Source organism: Pteropus alecto, unplaced genomic scaffold (assembly GCF_000325575.1).
Source record: "Pteropus alecto unplaced genomic scaffold, ASM32557v1 scaffold3, whole genome shotgun sequence".
Taxonomy (NCBI): Eukaryota; Metazoa; Chordata; class Mammalia; order Chiroptera; family Pteropodidae; genus Pteropus; species Pteropus alecto.
This window is the reverse complement of record NW_006442484.1, coordinates 26557453-26567115: the sequence shown is the minus strand read 5'-3', so window position 1 is coordinate 26567115 and position 9663 is coordinate 26557453.

The window sequence follows — 9663 nt, the reverse complement described above, 5'->3', positions numbered from 1 at the left end:
TATATATATATATATATATATATATATATAATATATATATTCATACACACACACACACACACACACACACACACACACACACACATGCAAATTCGTATTGAGTTTCTTTAGTTGTGAATTGGCTCAGGGCATTCTACCCTAAAATTGACCCCTCGACATATGAATATCTTAAACTGAAGAAATTTTTCTTAAATATCAGAAAGAAAAAGGTAACTCTGACCTCCCTCCTTGCTCTTCTTTCCTGAAAGGTCATAAAATTCCCATGTGAAAGGCACCCTCCTTGTCCTCTGAGGAGGGAAGACGTTCTTATCATCAGTGACAGGAAATTTGGGGCCAAGAATCTGTACAAACAAACCTTGTTAAACTAACTCTTATCTCCTAGTTACTTCTTCACCACTTACTATCCTAAACCCTTTGTCTTGTTGATTCTTCGTAAATTTGTTTCTTTGTCTAAAAAGTGTAAAAGCTTTCTGTTCTGGTCACTTCTTTAGATCTTCATTCTCTTATGAAGACACCCATGTAAATGTAAAAATTCAATAATTTTTTTTTAAATTTTCTCCTGTCATCTGCCTTTGTCGTTTTCATTTTCAGATATATCAGTTCTGAAATATAAGAGGATCAAGGAAAACGTTTTCCTCCCCTGCAGTTGCTACCTCAAAAGTCCCGACTACTCCCCTGTTCTTGCCCTCTCTTGTTCCATCCCACATTTGGCATCCAGTGGGCTGAGAACAGGCATTGGTGGATGCTGATCTTGGAGTAATGTAGTGTTCTCAAGGGAGTCACTTGCAGAGGAGTGGTGGGGGTGTTAATGAGATGAGAGGACATGTGTGGACTTCTTTCTTAGCTCAGTTTCAATGCTGAGGATTTTTAGCAATAACTGAGGGAGGTATTGAGGGACAACAGAGCAAATGCATGTTCAGCAAGTATAACTCAAGCATTAATTTATATAAATGGGAACTCAGACGTCTCACAGGCTCTAAGCCCTGGGGCATGAAGTTACTATATAATGGCACCATTACTAAGACTCTTTTATGTCTCAGGGGCTTTACATACTACCTCTAATCTTTTCAACCCTCCTCCAGTATTTTTATTTTCAGTGAGGTTAAGTTGTCCAAGATAACACAACTAGTAAATAACAGAGACAGTGTTCAATCAAAGGTTTACCATTTTTTCTGTGCCCAATCCTTTCCACTATGTACCATGTCTCCCTACAGCCCAACAGAAATCTGTCCCTAATGTCCTTACAGCAAATGAAAACAGTTTCCTACCTACCAAGAGGCAGAATTCAGTATAACACCTATTAACAGGTCCTATGAAAGCGCTTGATGGATATTTCTTATGATGAAGAAAAGTCAATAAAGAGAGTAACCTAGAAGCAGAAATAAGTTTAATTCTTTGAATTTTTGCTTAGAAAATTCTGTAGAAAACAAGTTGGAATATCTGGGAATCAACACAGAACTTTCAAAAGTAAGAAATGTTCACTTTCATTGGGCAAAAATTCCCTTGCTAGTCTTACTGATTTATTAACCTCTCTCTGCTCTCCCTCCTTCCATCTCTCTCTCTCTCTCTCTCTGTATGCATGTGTGTGTGTAGATATATACACACACACACACATATATATATATACACACATACACACTGTATGTATATATATTCTCTCTATATATAGTCTATATATGTATTTATATATGTGTATATCTAGATAGATAGATAGATAGATATAGATAGATAGATAGATAGATAGATAGATAGATAGATAGATAGATACTGTTAGAACTGAAAATAGATGAGAATTATCCATTCCTCTCATGTGTTCATTCATTTCGCTCCTATATATATTTCTGTTGGAACTGAAAATAAATAGATGAGGATTATTCATTCTTCTTATGTGTTTGTTCATTTCTCTCTTACAGAAGAGGAAATAGCTCACCTCAGGATTTAAAGTCATCCTTCTGCAGAGAAGCCAAAAGCCTATCTTTCTGATGTTCAATGATTCATATATCGCCCTGCATACAGTGGAAGCTAAATTCACCACAGATGTTTTATGGATTAAAAAGAAGTCCACTAATGGACTCTAGTGTTATTTTTCCAGGCAGCCCTGTTCTCTTGAAGTTACACTCAAGAGTTCTAAATAAAATAACCTATGGACATCATGACCTTGATGGAATAAATATGTGCAGCTTCTCTTAAGGAAGTTTTACCTCTAGACTAGGACTCCTGAAAAGTATCTCGAACAACAGAAATAAAAAATCTAATATAGATTATGCTTAAAAGAATTTCTGATGAATAATTAAAACAGAAGTCTTGAACTAATATTGGACGAACCTCAAAACTAACATTACTGATATTGTCACTTAGATACTAGATTAAAGAGAATCAAATCCATGTTCAAAGAAATAAAAGGCAGGGCTAAGAGGCCCTCCTGTGCATGCACACAGGTTCTTTCCAAGGTTCTTTGAAGATTTTTAGCAATGTGTTTACATGGTCCTGTGTTTTGATACATTTGCGAAGTAAAATATTCTTTTTTTTTTTCCTTCAAGTGGGCATGCAAACAATAGAAGCTTCAGGCCCACAGATCCTGGATCTGTCTCTGTGAGAAAGGCTGTTTCTGGAGTACTTCTCTGACACGCAGCGCCGGCTCTCTCATACAATCATCTCAGCGAACTCTTGGCCTCGGTTTCTTTACCTCCAAAATGGGAATGTTAAAGCAGGTAACGTGTTTGTTCTCTTTTGATGCTAATAGTCTATCATTTGAGGTGAGCTATTTTATATGCTGTGTGAGCTAAGGAAAGTGTGAGTAAAGAGAGGGAGAAAGGGAAGTAGATTTTTTGGAAGGCTTTCTATCTTCCTCCTTTTCTACCTCTATTCTCAATGTTAACGTCAACAGCTAGGAGTATAACATAAGTTTTATAATGTTATTTATAAATAGCACCAATTTCTAGAACTAAATAATAATTACTTTGACACACAAATTTAATCATTTAAAACCCCTAAGACAATAACATATGCGCATTTTTTTCTAGTTTTCACAAACCAGTTTAATATGCAGATCCCACAAGCGTATAGTGCATTTGAAAATGTCAGCTTCGTTACTGGCAAACTTTGAAACCATTGTATTGACTGTGGGGTGATATGAGTCAACTTGGAAACAACAGAAAGTGGGGCTGCTGGGCTGCATTTCACTTTGAAGTATTTCAGTTATCTAAACATCAGTAACATTATGCTGTCCAGATTATCTGAATGATTATGTTATAATAATAATATAAAAATATATTTTGAAGGTCTTGCTATATCTAGATCTGTATGCCTAATGTGTGCTCTACAGAATCCACCTCCACAGGATGCTACGTGTTCCAAAAGGTGTTTAAGTCTGAGAAATTTTGAGGTAAACAGATTTCTTTATTGAAGGCTTCCACTGATTCTTTAGATTCCAAAAGTCATTTAATTTTATTTTAACAGAATGTTTTTCAAGACTTAGTATTCTGTGAAACACACTTGGGAAGCGTTAGCAGGGCTAATTGCCCCAAATGTCCATTTTAGTCTATGTGGGGACTCACAGAATAAGAAGTATTGAAAGCTTCCTTCAACTGTGTAAGGTGAACACCTGAGAACAGATAGATCTTTCAGTTTAAAGAAAAGATGAAGAAGTGCAACCTGTGGGTCAAAACTGACCCACTACTTGTTTTGTAAATAAAGTTTTATTGGAACATGGCAGGCCCATTTGCTTATTCATTGTCTTTGGCAGACTTTGCACTGTCAGGCAGAGTCCAGAAATGGAGATAGCATGGATTGCAGAGCAGAAAATCTGTACGGTCTGGCCCTTAGTAAGTTTGTAGAGTCTTGCTCTAGATATTTTACCCAACTTTATATAAAGAAAGATTGTGGACTGGCAAATTCTAACTAAACTATGTCCAGAAACCGCAAAAATACTAATTTGATTTACCCCCAAAACTAAAGATTTGGGGGTGTGTGTGTAGGTGTGTGTGTGACTATTAAAATAAGTCAACCAGGTGGAGAGCTTAATGAAATTTCCACCATTTGATTAATTTGCTCTTAGTTGGTCATGGTGGTGGTAGTAATGGTGGTGAACATGGAAAAATTGAACCTACTTGAGAAAAAAAAGAAAAAAATTATTTTCTCTTTGAGCACTAAGAGAATTAGTCAAACTGTTTCCAATTTTAAAATTTGAAACAGATTAAATTTAAGGAGTCACTGCTATAGTACTTTATAGCTTATATAACTAAATCTGTGCCAAACTAGCTACTACACTGAACTATTATGAGTTATATATAAACATATATGTATATAATATATACATGGAGAAAGAGAAAGGGAGGTGAGTGATTCTTTCACCTATGTTTAAATAAAATTGAAATATTTCTACAAAATAGTGCCTGTTAAAAAAAATAGCAACATTATAATCTTTTTGATACCCTTGTAATAGAGAATTCACTTATCTTCTCAAAGATAGAGCTTATCACTTCTTAATACACATAAAAATTCTTATTATACATTTTTAAATAGAAGTTATATGTATTTTGTCTTTTACATTTAAATCGTTTTGCTTAAAAGCTTACTATCCTTTCATAATAATATAAACAGATATGCTTTACAAAGTTTCCTTTATTTAAAAAAAAGTTAAATTCCTATTGGAGAACATGCACAAAATAATTAAGTTTTAAATATCTTGTTTCAGATTAATCCAGAGTAGAACACAGTGTATAAAGATATAAATGACAATGGGGCATGGAGAGGAAATGGCTGTAGTGTTTAGACCCTTAAGACTGTCTTTTTTAATTACATCCGCTACTCCAAAGGCCACTCTAAATGAAACAGTCATGCTCGCTGTGCCTGGGGTAGCAAGCAGAATATTATCTTGGGTAAGCAGGTCAATGGGCTAACAAATCTTGGGAGAGCTGATCCTCAAAAACGAGGAAGGTATAACACCTTGCACAAATTAAGCCTTGTACATAGTGGATGCACAATAATTATTGGTTGTCTCAACGTGATTTCAAAATCAACCTTAGAAAAGATATGTTTTACCTATCACCATATTTCAAATATTAACTGAGAATTTGATTGGCTCATGGTCGAATAGGAAGTTTGCTTCTTCAAATCAACCAGGCACCAGTCATTGGGGATTTGCATTAGTGATTAAACCATTATTCCCCAAGCAGAAGCAGATGCTAAATAACATTCCAGCGCTTTCAGCACATTCCTGAAACATAGGTAACTTGAAAGGGGTCTGGAGCACATGGGCCATACTTCTTAAAAAAAGAAAAGAAAGAAAGAAAGAGAGAAAAAGAGAGAGAAAGAAAGAAAAAGGAGGAAAGAAGGAAGGAAGAAAGGAAGGAAGGAAGGAAGGAAGAAAGATAAAGAAAAAAAAGAAAGAGAGAGAGAAAAAAAGAAAAAGAAAGAAAGAAAGAGAAGGAAGGAAGGAAGGAAGGAAGGAAGGAAGAAAGAAAGAAAGAAAGAAAGAAAGAAAGAAAGAAAGAAAGAAAGAAAGAAAGAAAGAAAGAAAGAAAGAAAGAAAGAAAGAAAGAAAGAAAGAAAGAAAGAAAAAGAAAAAGAAAAAGAAAGAAAAGAAAGGAAGGAAGGAAGGAAGGAAGGAAGAAAAAAATGACCAAATCTTTTTGGCAATAATTGCTGGTCAGACACATCTGGAGAGATTAAGCTATTGAGGCCATCTCATTATACCCACAAGAACACAATTCAATGGGCTATTGGCTTGTCATTCCATTTGAAGACTCTGGAAGTTTTCCCTTGCATCTCCCCAAATAAGAACCTTCTGCATCAGCTCAAGGGGCAGATTTTATTTCACTCATCCTTTTTCACACACTCAGCTCACAACTCCCACATGCATGTGTAGGGAGGAACTATAGGAAAAGACATGGTGAAGTGTTTTACTAGACTCCTGTGGACATACTCTGATGAAAACATAGCCCAGACCACTGGAAACACATGCTGGACAGCTGCTCTGGGCTCACACACGCATCGCATGAACTTGGCATGGATGTGCAGCAGTTGTAAGCATGTGGAAACACCACAGATGCCGAGAAGGGTGCAGGCCCTCACCCTAGTGCACACCAAGCAAAATTTGGGGCACAACAAAATCAGAAAACTCCCCAAAGGTGTGCTGCTCTTCTTAGATAATTATTGTTCCCCATCCCCACTTGGAAAACACTAATTTTCTCTAGCTGTGGGCTACAGCTTCCATGTCCCTCCAGGAAGCAATTCAGCACATCTTAAATTCCGTTTCCACACCTCCTTGGCTGGTTTGAGATCCCAGGTGTGGGGAAGTTGTGGGGTGGGGAGTGGGACAGGGAGGAGGAAGGAAGTTCCTTTCCCATGCGGAACAACAGGAATACTGTTTGGGGTTGTGGACAGGAGTTTACAGCACTGTGCACAGTTGCAGGACATGATCTTGCTTGCTTGCTTCTCTATTGCCCTTACTCCACCCAGCACTTTAATTCTCAACTGGCAAATTGCCCCGGGAACAGGGGCCAATGAGCTCTAATACAAAAGGCAATATTATTGGAAGGAGGGGAGGAGACAAGAGAAAAGCATTGAGCTCCTTAGACAGTTTAATTTTTCCACCGTTATATATTTATTGGAGTATTTTGCAAAGGAATTGATTCTTCTTTGTATAAGAACTTGTCTCTATGGGTGTAAAAAAGGATCAGTAAGAAATTAGTAGTTTAGCATTAACGTTCCGGCTCTTTAATTTGATTCTGATAACGTATTTCTATTCTGATGCCTCCCACCATTATTTTGTCTTTCTGCGTCTCCAATTTTGTGCAACTTGTTTTAGAACTGTGTCGTTTCCTTGGGTCCTGTTCTGAGTATCTAATCTGATTATCTGACAGCTGAGGCTTCAGGTCCTGCCCTGCTCTTGTCTGCCCCTTCAGGGTCTAGAACCCTAACTACAGAACAGTGGCCAAAACCCTACTCCTGCCCTGAAAGAAGTTTCGGCAGGCGGGAAGGCCATCTATATAACAGATTTTGAGTATTTGCTAAATCTGTGCTCCCACAGCAGCACCTGCAGTTGAGGTAACCCATGTTTAGCTTGACTAATTTTCTCTCTCCTGGTGTACTTACAGCTGGATTAGCTTCCCTTAGCCTTTCTCCCATTCGCCTTTCTGTTCTGTCTGCAAACCCAGATTTTTCCGATGCTCAGACCTGCTTCTACTGTTGACATTCAAGACACCGGTCCTCACCTAAGTAACTCTGTTGTACTAATGGACTTGATTTCCTTTTTCCTAAAAATCTTTTCTGTATGTAAGAAACAAGCAAATAAACAAAGTCTCCAAAAAGTGTTTAAAAGACAAGCAAAGGAAACCTCTATTTCATAAAGATTTACAGACTTTAAAGATTATATCCATGAAAATGAGGATATTGTAAATTGTATTCAGAAAATCAATTTTTGGAATGGCCACATCTCTTTCTGGAACAAAGTGAGAAACAGATGTGGAAGCAACAGTGAAACTGAGACAGGAAGCTTGTCAAATGTGAAAACTGAGCAAACTCTCTGAAACCAGAAATTAGAGCAACAAAAGGGTGATAAATCCGAAGGAGTTGTTGATAAAACCATACAATCATTTCAGGGGTGCATTTGGTACAAAGAACTATGAATGTTATCGATGGACATAATTTCAGCAGATGCTAAACAGATCTCATTAAAATCTTTTAGCTTCATTATAAATGAGTAATAAAAGAGAAATTTTAATTCGGAGTCCTAAAGACAGATATTTTACATAAGGAAATATGCCACATTAACACAGTCCCAAAGTTCTCCTCTTCTTGGTTGTCATGGCCCAAGGAAAATTTGAGGATAGCCACTACTCCACTGAAATATGAGGAATATGGTATCATCTGTCTGTCAGGTGTACTTTTGCCTGATTCCAGAAACTTTGGGAAAGGTTTGTGGAAGGATGTAAAAAGAACTCCCTGAAGTCAACATGTAGGAAAGCACACAGGAAAGGAACAATTCTGTGGATAAATGAGCCACACATGTCTCCACTGAATCACATGAAGTCTCAGGCGTCTATCCAAGTTCAGTATCCCTAAGGACCCACTCCGAAGCTTTTTCCTGTGTTTTTCTCAGAGATTCATGGAAAACTGTCAGAATCAGTGATTACATAAAAGTTTCTCTAGAGTCTGAAAGCATGGAAGAAGCTAACTTCCTTCCATACTCCAGAGTGAGAAAAAGAAGCAGAAAGTATGCACATCATTTTATTTCTATTTTAATTTTATTCCCACAAATGGGCATGAGCATAGGTAGAGCTATTTTCTTTTGGATATTTCTCTAGCAAACCCTCATCTTTGACTACCAAGAAAAAATGTGCCAGATTCACTTTAGCATAGAAATTTGCGACATGTCCTAAAATAAATAAAAACTACAGCCAGGTTATATCCCTATATAAGGAAATGTATACAAGGAAATTTTTATGTGTTTATATCTCTAATAAACAATGCAGAGGAGCAAAAACAAGCAAACAAACAAATGAAAAACCAAAACCAAAAACAAAAACTCTAACAAAGACTTAAGTAGTAAAATGAACATCTGAGAACTTATTTATAATTTAAATTTTGCTGCTGGAGCAAGAAGGTACCATGCCTTTGAGAGGTAAGAAATGTCACCACAGAAAACCCACAGGAAGATAGGCATACTTTAAGCTAATTTTTGTGTCCCTAAGACCTCAGGGACATTTCTAGTGGTCTGTTCTACTATTCATGTTTATCCAGAAATTTTATTGTGGGAAGAAAGGAACTGGATAATTTATTTTACTTTGGAAGAGCTAAAGGATAAGGAAACAGTGCTTTAAAGGGCTTGGAGAGTAGATAGAGATGGAAAAGGGACAGAGGAAGGGATGGCTTTTTTAAGAGGAAGGGATGGGTAGCCTATGCTGCGGGGAGACGAAACCTGTGGACCTGTATAGGTAAAGAATCTAGAAGTTCGCCAAAGAGCAAGTTGTGAAACTTCTTAGTGTCCAGTAAGTATAGAGAAAAATGTCTACCACATATCTTTTGATGAGAGTGGGCCTGTTTTGGAAGTTTCAGCCTTTTGAAATATGCCTCTAAATTTCTCGGCATCCTATATTTAGAAAACAGTCTTTGTGATATTTCACTAAAATGTGTTAGAGCATATGTAACTAGGCTGCCTGGTTTGAATCCTAGCTCTAAAGGATGAGCCATGTGACGATGGGAAAGTTATGTATCGCTCTGAGCCGCCATGGCCTCATCTGAAAATGGAGGTATTAATAAGTAACTGTTTCATAGGATTGCAATGAGGACTAAATGAGTTAATATAGATCAAGCACAGAAGTGCTTGGCATGTAGTGATTATTATATAAGTACACACTATTAATAACTATAGCTAAGTCTACCTGAGAGGGTATTTCCAGCAGCCCACTTGGAACAGTGTCTCCCTGGACTAGCATTTCTGAGGTTTCACATGGTTTCTTTTCTCTTACCACCTTATGGCCTAGAAAATGGTGATGGATGAGTCTGGGAGAAAGAGATCAAGTAAAAGTTTGAGGAGCCCTGATTTTCTTAAATCATAAGCTTGAGCACTTCACTTAATGCATTTTGTTCATGCTGAAGAGAATTTCCAACTAAATGCTGACAACTCATGTTTTAACCTGCAGCATCTTTAAGTGGGAA